The 12,355-nt window shown below is 45.6% G+C and overlaps 1 protein-coding gene across 5 annotated transcripts in view; it reads right to left on the bottom strand.

Annotated features, from left to right (window-relative positions):
- Positions 1-12,355, bottom strand: part of MAP3K13 (mitogen-activated protein kinase kinase kinase 13) — a 92,076-nt gene that overhangs the window by 60,506 nt on the left and 19,215 nt on the right. Inside the window, exon 1 of one of the 5 annotated variants that reach the window (XM_014573902.4) lies at positions 5,502-5,809. The exons of the other annotated variants lie outside the window; for them this stretch is intronic. The gene's annotated coding sequence lies outside the window, so the exon portion shown is untranslated. Of the gene's footprint in view, positions 1-5,501; positions 5,810-12,355 lie in introns of those variants that run through there. 5 annotated transcript variants of the gene reach the window in all.

Below are 12,355 nucleotides of genomic sequence, written 5' to 3'. Positions count from 1 at the left end.
ATTTAAATTGATCTTTCTAGAACATGGGCAACCAGAATTGTACACAGTATTCCAAGGGTGGCTGGCTTACCATTGCCTTGTACAATGTCACTAATGGTTCAACAAGACAAAGGTTAAGGGGTGACTTGATTACAGTCTGTAAGTGCCTAGACAGGGAAAAATATTTAATAATCTTCAATCTAACAGCCAAAGGCATAACATGTTCTAATGGTTGGAGGTTCAAGCTAGACAAATTCAGACTGGAAATAAAGTGTAAATTTTTGATGGTGAAAGTAATTAATTACTGGCACAGTTTACCAAGAGTTGTAGTGGATTCCCCCCACTAACAATTTTTAAATCAAGGTTGGGTGGTAAGTTTTCCCAAAAAAGATGCTCTAAGAATTCAAGGGGAAGGGCAGTCCTACAGCCTAAGGTCATATTCACAAGGATCCTTTCTGGCCTTGGAATCTGAGAATACGTGCCCTAGGTAAAAAAGTCTACGGCACTTTCCTTGGACAAATATGCCACATCAAATGGATTTTAGAAATCACATTTTCCCCACACATTTATTACTAAATAGTCTACATCTTAATTATATTCCATCACTCCTGGTTATATCCCCTTGTACAACCCTAAACTATTAGTCTCCTTCCTTCACGTTTACATCTTGTAAACACTTGGTAGAAAACTGTCATGTTCCCACTGTCTATAGATAGCTTCAGGGGGTAGCCAAGTTAGTCTGTACAGGATAAATTACAAAAAAACAACAAATGGTCTGGTAGCACATTATAGACTAACAAAACATAGAGATGGGATCATACGCCACTCAAAACTCCAGTCATCTGAAGAAGTAGGTTGTGCCCACAAAAGCTCATGATACCATCTACAGGCAGTCCCCGACTTACGCGGATCCGACTTATGTCGGATCCGCACTTACGAACGGGGCTTTCTCGCCCCGGAAGTCGGAGCGAGAAAGTCCCGTTCGTAAGCTGCTCCGGTGCCCCTGGTCTGCTGGAGACCGTCTCCAGCAGACCAGGGGCACCGGGCGGGTTCCCGCGCTTCTGAGGCTTTGCCAGAGCAAAGCCTCAGAGGCGCGGGGAACCGCCGCTGCTGCCGCTTCAATCTGGGTGCCTGTGGTCTGCTGGGGACCGTCCCCAGCAGACCACAGGCTCCCGGAATGAAGCCGCAGCCGCGGGGGGGTCCCGCGCCTCTGAGGCTTTGCCAGAGCAAAGCCTCAGAGGCTCTGCTCCCGGTGTCCCTGGTCTGCTGGGGGGGGGGGGGGCAGCTAGTGTGCTCCCCCCCCCCCCAGCAGACCAGGCTTTTGTTTTGGACTCTGGGGCAGAGCAGCTGGGGCGCTGCCGATTGGTCCTGCAGCGCCCGCTCTGGGCACTACTGGACCAACCCGGCAGCACCCCAGCTGCTCTGCCCCAGGTCCTGATTCAGCCGCTGCTGGTCAGTTTCAGCAGCGGCTGAATCAGGACGCCTGGGGCAGAGCAGATGGGGTGCTGGTAGGTTGGTCCAGTAGCACCCAGGAGCGGCGCTACTGGAGCAACCCAGCAGCACCCCAGCTGCTCTGCCCCAGGCATCCCCAAGTCAGCTTCTGCTGAAACTGACCAGCGCTGACTACAGGAAGCCCCAGGCAGAGTTGCTCTGCCCCAGGCTTCCTGGAATCAGCTGCTGATCAGTTTCAGCAGCAGCTGACTTGGGGACGCCTGGGGTTCTTAAGTTGATTCTGTATGTAAGTCAGAACTGGCGGTCAGTTTCAGCAGTGTCTGAATCTGGACGCCAGTTCCGACTTACATACAGATTCAACTTAAGAACAAACCTACAGTCCCTATCTTGTACGTAACCCGGGGACTGCCTGTATATGTTTTGTTAGACTATAAAGTGCTACCTGACCATTTGTTGTTTTTTTATAATTTGTCTACAGATAGTACAAGTTCCCAGAAAAAAGCCAAAGTTCCTCCAAGCCAATGGCTGATCAGGCTGATGCAGTTAAGGCACCTCAGTTTCAGAAGACAATATATTTTGGATACAATCATAACCATTTTAAATACCAACATGTCTGCACTGATATGGCTATTGAAGTGGGACTCAGTGACTCTAGCACACGTCTGTTGCTATGGTCAGAGACTTTGCCTTCTAAAAAATAAGCGCTAATTATCCTGATCTTGCAGAGTCATGGGGATCGGCTTAACTTTATGCATTGTGCACAGCTCCCTTGAACTACTCCCATGTCAAGTCATTGCAGAATCAGATCATGGGTATGTTTACATATTTGGCAAGTGAAAATATTACATCCTGCTAAGCCTACTTCAAGTCTGAATACTGGGAATTACACTGAAATTGACTTTATAGGACTTCTGATTTTTATAATAAACTCCACATAAGAAATCATAAGGTTTTTCAAGATTTTAAAAAGAAGTATAAAACCGGAACAGACTCAGACGCCTTTACTTATGATTTGGGAGAAATTTAAATCTGTTTGGTCAGAAGCAAACATTCTATTTGCAGAGTAATTTCCATTCCACCACCTACATCACATATTAGCTTCCTGTGACAATTCTACAAAGTTAATACACTGACAGGAATGTTTTCCGAAACAAGCAGCTTTAAATGACTATTGCGAAATATGCACAGAATGTGAACTATGGACTTGTAATTGTGAATGTTCACACTAGAATCCTGGCTCTAAGGTTACATTCCTCCCAGACCGGGAACAGAAACAGTTCACATAGTGTGTTTCTAACAGTTCAAATTATAAATATCGAACAGTCACAATGACCTGTTGATAAACAAAGAGTGGTCCTGTGGCACCTTAGAGAGTAACCAAAATATACAGAATCACGAGTTTTTGTGGGCAAAACCCACTTCATCAGATCTCAGAGTAAAATGAGACACAAAGAATGGATACAACAAGCAGATGAAGGAAGCACGAGTTAACAATCAGACAACAGTATGTGAGCACCTTGAAAATGTGGATAATTTGCCACTCAAAAGAGATTACCAACCACAAATATCATTATGTTATACTATTGTAGAAAGGCAGAAGCAGCACCATTGATATAAAGCCACGAGCACTGGCTTCTGCCTGTCCCCCTTTCATGTAAATGTGTAACAGCTAAAAATCCAGTGGTTACACATTTACACAAATACACGTTCATTAACATCTCTATTATTAAGTAACTATAAAGAGTTATAAGATGGTATCACTATAATTTGGGTTACTGTATTAACTGCAATGGGAAGTTTGCAAATGGAGTTTCTTGAAAATGAATCAGAGTAAAATACTCAGAATGTGTATTATACATGATTAGATGGAATTTTGGAAAGGCCTGTTAACAAATTAGCTTAAATAAAAATGTGAATATAACTTTTTATCTAAAAATGCCGAGAACCTGAAACACCCCATAAAAAAGAAAAGTTGTTAATTAAAGGAAAGAACAAAGAAGTGATTACAGTACAACACTCACTTAAAATGTCTCTAGAGGAAAAAGAGTACAGTAAACTTCCGATACTCCGGCACCTTTAGGACCCAGGGGGTGCTGGATTATCAGATATGCAGGACTATCAGAAGGGGGGGGCTATGAGGGGTCTGGAGTGAGGTGGGAGGGGATGCCATCCCAGGCCCCTCATAGCCCCCCCCTTACGATGGTCCGGCTCTGCCGCAGGCATCCCTGATTCAGCCGGTGCTCTGTTTCAGCAGTGGCTGACTTCGGGACCCCTGGGGCAGAGCAGCTGGGGTCCTGCCGGGTTGGTCCCGCAGCGCCGAGGGGCGGCGCTACAAGACCAACCCCGCAGCACCCCAGCTGCTCTGCCCCAGGCGTCCGGATTCAGCCTGCTGGTGAAACTGACGCTGCTGGTCAGTTTCAGCAGCGGCTGAATCCCGACGCCTGGGGCAAAGCAGCTGGGGTGCTGCCGGGTTGGTCCCGTAGCGCCGCCCCTCGGCGCTGCGGGACCAACCCGGCAGCACCCCAGCTGCTCTGCCCCAGGGGTCCCCAAGTCAGCCGCTGCTGAAACAGATCAGCGGCTGATTCCAGGAAGCCCAGGGCAGAGCTGCTTTGCCCCGGGCTTCCTGGAATCAGCCGCTGATCTGTTTCAGCAGCGGCTGAATCGGGGACCCCTGGGGTAGAGCAGCTGGGGTCCTGCCGGGTTGGTCCCGCAGCGCCGTCCTTTGGCGCTGCGGGACCAACCCGGCAGCACTCCAGCTGCTCTGCCCCAGGCATCCCCAAGAGCAGCTGGGGTGCTGCTGGGTTGGTCCCGCAGCCCCGAGGGGCAGCGCTACGAGACCAACCTGGCAGCACCCCAGCTGCTCTGCTCCCGATCAGTTTCAGCAGCAGCTGAATGGGGGAAGACTGTCCGCTGCCCCAGCACTTCCGGGTTCCTGATGGTGCCGGACCATCAGGAGTCCCGGAGCATTGGATGCCGGACTAATGGAGTTTTACTGTATATAGATCAAACTTTCTTTTCCTACCCCACAAAATATAAACATGGAGAGATGAAACAAAAATACAAAAGCAAGACTAATATTAAAATAAAAACCATCATAATAATAAGGAAGAAGTGATGGGTGATTTCAATATAGTTTTAAATACAGTTAAGACAGCTCTGACATATAGAAAATTAAGAATGGCAGTCAGTGAAGAGATCCTGGAAAACAATGTAGGATATAAATGCTGGAAAATGGCAACATGACATAAGAATATTTTTAACATAAATACTAATGCTTTGTTTAAAATCTGTTCTAGAAGTCAGTCTAGCACTTGTATTACTCTCGATTAAGAGCCACAAGCATCCTCCAGATAAGACGACATCGGGGTCTTTGTACAAGCATGTCCATTAAACTGGCTCCCTAGCCTACCAAAACATCCTTTTTATGGTTTATCCTTTACTTTACACATGCCTCTTTAAGCCCTCATTCCAGCAAGGTGTTGAGCATCTTCTATGCCCATTCAAGCTAGTGAGACAAATCACAGGATTGAGTTAACAAATGCATATACTTTATTAAGATATTGAGTGAGCATAAATTTGTTTACAATATATGCACATTGTAAGCAATGTCAAGGTAAACATTTGGGTTAATTCCAAGCTCTACTGACTAATCAAAACAACTATTCTAGAGAGGCCAATGCAACATACTTGCAGATTGATAGATTTTTTTTAATTCCCTTTTGTAATTAAAAGAAATTCTTTCACTTTAGCATTTCTTGTCCTAATGAAATTGCTCCAGAACTTTGATTACTGTTTGGTTTCTCCTGAAAACATGATTTTATGCACGGACTTAAAGGAATGGGAAGTCAGAAGAGTCATATGAGGTGTTTGCTGTTTGTTTTAGTGAAATCCTGGCTCTACTGAAGTCAATGGGATTGCTGCCAAAGACTTCAAGCAGGGCCATGATTTCTCCATGTCAGTTTTAGATCCCTCAATGACTGTCTTTCTAACAAGACAATGAATACAATTTCATATTCACAATACCACATTCAGTTTCAGACTAAATATGCTACGTAAAAAGAAATACTCACAATACAGGGACAGGCTGCATAAACAGTGTGAAACTACCAGTTGCAGTTGATTTCTTCACAAAGTCAACTTTGTCCTCAGCCAGGCTGTCGTGCCTGGAGATTGGTATAACAATTGTACACAAATTTGGCCTGGGGAGTTTCTATCCAACTGAGCTAGGTGGGAGGGTTTGTTATTTTAATGCCTGGCTGATGATAACTTATCAGGAACTTCTCAAAGGTCGAGTTCAACACATTTGCAGAGCGAGAGATGCAAAGAATACAGAACAAGTTTGTAAATACCAGAGTTCTTTATTCCCCTTATAGTGGGTCCTTATGAGACTTACTGGCTCAGAATCCCCTGCTTTTCCCCCATACTCTGAGACCCTATTCTTGGTCATAGTCCTTCTGAAAAATGCAATACGCAGCTCTCTTCACAGGCAACAAACCCCAGCCTCGAAGATAGGTTTTGTCACTACTAAGAAGCAACGTGAAATGCTCCTTTCCCAGGGAAGACCTGCTTGTGTTTGCTGCATTCCCTGCTTCTGCCAACCCAGGAGCAAGGTACTAAGATGAATTCCTGAATTTCAACCCAGCATGGTGTCACCATCACCAATTTTTACAAAAGTTCCATGCCAAACAATAATATTAATTGAGTACCTGATACAACTCCCGCTGAAATTAATGGGAATCCTTCCACTGATTTCAGTGCTGGCTGCGTGAGGTCCTTAAGCAGAGTTCGTTACCTGCTACATTTTAGGGTACCTAATTGATGTAAGTGTATTTTTCATCCATATAAAATTGATTAATAGAAAGGTTGTGCTGAAAATGCCTGGATGAGGATACCTGGGGTCTCAGAGATTCCATAAGCAGAACCTACTGTCTCCAGCAGCCCAACCAAATTTGATTTGGCTTCACCAAGAGGAGGCACATTATCCCACACTCTGAAGGTCAGTATTTTGTTGACTTTAGTCCTAACATATAGAGAGGGGTACTTACACTGTTTTTAATATTAAACTATTGTAGACGTAATACCTGGTTGAATTTAATTTTCATCATGTTCCCAGACACAATAGGTGCACATCAAACAAGCCAAAAAGAAAAAAAAGACACACAAATGCGCCCCTTGTCCTCTTTGTCCTCCACCTCCAGTTCTTGTAATCTAATTCTTAGTATCTAGGTTTGTGTCCTGCTCATGACCCCAGGACAAAGAATCCTTGGATGGTTTTCAGCATGTTAACAGATGAATGTGTTGCTGCGCAAGATACCCACCCAAAATGGACTGAAAGCATCAGTGCACTGCATCTGGGAGGGGGCATGGGTATGGGTGTAGGACAGTATTCTGACCTGGAGGAGGGGTGCAGGAAGGAATGCAGGGTCTGGAGAATGACTACAGCAATCTTCCCTCTGGCTTTGACAAAAGTCTTGCCTGCTCATATCCATGCAGCATGCTGCTGCAAAGATCATTTTCCATGTCACCCCTGTCCTTGCATCACTGTCCTTGTTCCCCCTTTTCTACTGCATCTCACACAAGTTATTCATCCTATCAAGGCACGAAATGGCCAAACCACACACTACTTACCACTCGCTATCAAGACATTGATTCCCCATCCAGTCAGTCAGTGATGCCAGCCTCTTGTGATCCTGGAAGCTTGGAAGATACTCCCCATGAACATCTGCAGCACCACCCCAATATCTTTTTTCAATTGCCTCCAAAAACGTGAGACTGTTTAGGCTACTGGTGTGCTGGGAAACAGCTGACGTGCTAGCCAATACTGTCCAATTGTTTTCTACTCCCCATCTATCTGTCTGGGTCCATCTGTTGTCTCTTGTATTATACAGAGACTAAAATCTTTGGGCAAGGGAGCATCTTTTTATGATGTGTTTGCATGGTCCATGTCTAGGGCTCCTGGGCAGTATACATACACATAATAAATATACTCAAATATTAATTTTGGTGGGCTAATATTGCTACCCTTTTCTACACATGGCTTTTCCTGAATCATGGGAGAAGGGGGAATCACTCAGCAACCTGACTGTGGAATGGATAGTTAAAAGGCACTAGACTACAGGAGAGAAAGTGAACTTAATCATCAGAGCTAACATCATTGACTGCGGTGACAAAGGAATGTACCATCACATCACTGGGCATGATCCAAAAAGGATGTCCTGACTACAGAAGGGGAAGGAACCAGTTGATAATCAACCTACCCATTAACTACGAATTAATCCTGAACCAAGCCTGGCATTTGAATCTGCTGCCACTCCTTCTCTAGAGTGATATTCTTCACCATCACATTATTCTGCTTCTTTTTGCCTTCCATCTAGTAAAAGTCTGTCAATCAGCCAAGATAAACACATCCCTGTAACACTACTGCAATGAAACAGGAAGCTTAAAATAATATCTGAAGCCGCCTGATGCTGGCAAAAGTTTTGCCAAGTTCTGAAGGGCTAATAAGACTATGTTCTATGCTTGTTGCTTCCCAGCAGCTAAGTTGCAGATGAGAAAGACAAACAGATGCCCGTTGCATTTTCTTCCCTCTCTTCCTGTTCTGTTTCCTACTAAAAAACAAAACAAAAACCTCACAAGAAACAGGGTTGAACTTTGCCATTTTTGGGAGGCCTTTAGTAATCTAAACACTCTTTCCCCTCATCTCTCCCACACACACATACAATAAGGAAAGTTAACATCCTGCGTGGCAGGTTGCCAGGGCAGGCACACAACATTTTGGCACCTGAGACAGGGAGCTCAAATGACGCCCCCATGCCCCTTCGCTTGGGCCAAAACTTTGAAAAATCTCAATTCTGCCTTCTTCCTGTTCTACTCCTCTCATGGTACTGCAGAGAGAATACATATGCACCACCAGCAGACACAATTTTCTACATTCTGAGTCCTAGTGGCACCCTCCACCCCCCACCCAGTCTGGCCGCTGAGGTGGCTGCCTCAGTTCGCCTCATGGTAAGACCAGCCCTGCAGGTTGCATAAGCTGGAGGAGGCTATGCCTCCCCCAAACACCCAAGCGTGGCCCCACCCATACTCCACCCTGTCCAGATCCCTTTAACAGCACAGAGCAGCTCCTCCCTATAGTCTGGCAAGGGTTAGCCTGGTTTACATCCTACCCATGGTTAACACCTCAATACTAGGAATGTAATAGTACAGTCGATTAACTGATAAGCAAAAGCTTATAGGTTAATGCTATAGACTACACGCATTCCCACCCCACCCCCAGTACATTTTTTAGCAGACTAGCTATCAGCCTGGCTTAGTCCTGACTTGAAACGGATCCGGGACCTATTCCTGCTGCAGCTCTGCATTTAAAGTGTATTAGAGCCAGGCGGGCAAGCAGCCTGGCTCAGTTATGGCTTGCACCAGGTCCAGAAGCTCAGACCCACCCTAGACAGGGGCTGCTGCCACCCTGTGCTGCTGCCTCAGTATCAGAGGCAGCAGCACAGGGCGACAGGCAGCCAGTCCGTGAGGGGAGTTGGTTTTTAAACTGGCTCCCCTCACAGACCAGCTCCTGCCTGGCACCCCATGCTGCTGCCTCTGATACAGAGGCAGCAGTGCGGAGTGGCCATGGGCTCCACAGGAGTGAGGCTGGAGTGCATTGGCTGCCGGCCCCGCCCCGGCCCCCGCCCCCGCCCCCGGGGACTATAGAAAAGTCAACTAACCGATAAAAATTCTTGGGGTTACTCAACTATTCAATTAACCAATATTTAACATCCCTCCTTAATACCATCTCAGGAACTGTAATTTCCTTCTAAAATAAGTCTCAGTAAATAAGGGAAACTATTACAGGTGCCCCCCCCCCCCCCTTGTCTGGCACCCTCGGGACGTGAATGGCCCCAAACAATGAAGTTTGCCAGATGAGGAGAAGTCAAGGCTCCCTACCCCGCTGTAGGTTCTGCTCCCGGGTGGGGCTGTGTTGCTGGCTGCTGCCTCCAGCCCCGCATCATGCCAGGCCTGGCCAGGGCTGCGTCCCCAGTCACACCAGTCCCAGACAGGGGTCGGCCCCGCTGCCACCATGATGCCAGTCTGGGCTGCGCACCCAGCTGACTCCAGCCCTGGCTGGGGCTGAGCTCCCCGCCATTAGCTCCAGCTGGGACTGCGCTCCTACACCGTGTCAGTCCCAGCTGAGGCTGTGCTTCCCACTACCCTAGCCCTGGCTGAAGCTGCACACGTGGCTGGCAGCCTTGCTACCTCAAGCCCTGGCTGGGGCTCTGCCCCTTGCCAACAGCTCTGGCCAGAACTGTGCTCTCCCCCACACTGTCCCCACTGGGGCTGGGCTCCCCACTGACCGCCCGGTCCGGGGTAGGATTCTGAACCTGGTCAGCTGGAGTTCACCGGTCCAGCAATATCCATTGTCCTGCTGGACCACGGATGTTGCTGGACCAAAGAGTCTTGGATTTTAGAGGTTCAACCTAGAAGAATTTTGTACATTTCAGATGCTTTCACAGTTTGGCTCTTTGTGTTGTTCCAGCAGAAGCAAGCCAGTGAACATAATATAAGAATAGCCATGGTGCGTCAGACCAATGGACCGATCAATTTAACCCAGTACCCTGTCTTTTGACAGTGGCCAATGTCAGGTATTTCACAGGGAATGAACAGAACAGGGAATCATCAAGTGTCGCCTATTCCTGGCTTCTGGCAAACACAGGCAAGGGATACTTCACAGCATGATTTTGCATCCCTGCCCCAATGGCTAACAGCCATTGATGGAGCTATCCTCTATGAACTTATCTAGTTCTTTATTAAACACTGTTATAATCTTGGCCTTCAAAATGCCCTATGGCACAGAGATCCAAAAGTTGATTGCATTGTGTGAAAAAAACACTTCCTTCTGTTTGAAATTAAGAGACAACAGGTTTAAAATATTCAGTGACCTCAAGTTCTTGTGTAACTTCCTTATTTACTTTCTCCCCACCAGTTATGATTTTATAGACCTCTGTAATAGTCTGTGAGAACCCCAGGACACACACATACGTCTAATTTGTAAACAAGGGTTTTAGAACTAACTACAGCAACCTTGTCACACTGATGACTCATATTTAATTTGTGGTCTACTATTACCCCTCTAGACCGTCACTTCTCATTCTGTAGGTGTGAAACTGATTGTTCCTTCCTAAGTGGAGCACTCTGCAGTTGTCCTTGTTGAATTTCATCCTATTTACCTCAGACTATTTCTCCAGTTTGTCCAGATCCTTTTGAATTATAACTCTATCCTCCAAAGGGCTTGCAATCCCTCCCAGCTTGGTATCACCCACAAACTTTATAAGCATACACTCTATGCCATTATCTAAGACACCGATGAAGATATTGAATAGAACTGGTCACAAAACTGATCACTGCAGAGCCCCACTTGTTATGCCCATCCAGCATGACTGAATCATTGATAACTACTCTCTGGAAATGGTCATCCAACCATTATAGTAGTTTAATTTCCCTAGTTTGTTAATGAGACGGTCATATGAGACCATATCAAATGCCTTACTAAAATCTAGACACGCCACATCTACCGCTCCCCTCTTATCCACAAGACTTGTTATCCTATCAAAGGAAGCTAACAGATTAGTTTGACATGATTTGTTCTTTACAAATCCATGCTGACCATTACTCATCATCTTCTTATCTTCTAGATGTTTTCAGATGGATTCCTTAAATATTTGCTCCATAATCTAGTGGCTTCCTGTTCACTCAGTGCTAAAGCTATTGAACAACTGTCAGAACTGGGAAAGTGTAGGTTAGTTTGTAATGCAAGAGCCTAACAAAGAGAAATGTCTTAGCAATTTGCAAAGTACGGTAACCAGCTATAAATGCTCCTGAGTCTATTTAAACCGATCCAGACTACTGAAACACCCTCCTTCCCCCCATATAACAGGTTTAGCTCCTTAAGGGGCTTAGCTTTTAACTCACACAACCACCTGGCAGATTTTGAAGTACAAATAGTGCATTCTGATCTTGTGCTTGCTAAGCAGCCAGGAGCGTACTGACTATATGCTATCAAGTGTAAGGAGCACTAGTATTGCAGATCTTCCCTCTGAATGCTAGGAGTTTGTACAAATGTAACAAACAAAACAATTTCTTAACCAGGACAATTAAAATAAAAGAGGCAATTAAATAGTTAATTTGACAATTAAACATGCCTATCTAGACATTTAGATTCTTTTTCAGCACTGACAGCTGGTGGTGAGAACCACTTGCACCGTCTATGTACCTATCACTGCCAATGCAGTTGGATGTTAATCAGGCGTGGAGCAGCTCTGACTTGTCCAAAAATGTCTAAAAAAATAATATTTTGATTTCTTGACTCTCTCAGTGTCAGATGGTAACTTTCTTTACACAATTCGTTGATGATCAAAACCTTCCAGAGAAAGATAGCGGATGAGGAAAGCAAGTGTCTAGAGGGGAGCAGTTGACAGATCACAGCATGGCATGCCTACCCAATAGACAGGAAATGCCAGGTTAATGTGGATATTAATGTTCACCTCTGCCCATTTCAAATATGCATTATAATACAGTCTCAAAATACATAAGCATATGCCATTTCCCCCCATAGGAACCATGTCGTCTTATTCATTGCATAGCATGATGCTCAGGGGAAGAGGCTTGTTCAGTCTTTATCATCACTGATCGACATGAGGTCCTTGCATCATTCACTGCCCACCAATCAACCCCTTTGCTGAACGGAGACAGGATTTTTTCGATACATAACTGTCCAATCAACTCAAAGAGGCAGGTGTCTTGTGGGACAAAATGTATTTAACAATTTATATGCACAGTAGGTCAGTTAGAATCATAGAAGATTAGAGTTGGAAGAGAACTCAGAAGTCATCTAGTCCAACCCCCTGCTCAAAGCAGGCACAACCCAACTAAATCAAGT

This window comes from Pelodiscus sinensis, chromosome 10 (assembly GCF_052426305.1).
Source record: "Pelodiscus sinensis isolate ZL-2025 chromosome 10, ASM5242630v1, whole genome shotgun sequence".
Lineage (NCBI taxonomy): Eukaryota > Metazoa > Chordata > Testudines > Trionychidae > Pelodiscus > Pelodiscus sinensis.
This window is presented reverse-complemented; position numbering and strand designations above follow the sequence as displayed.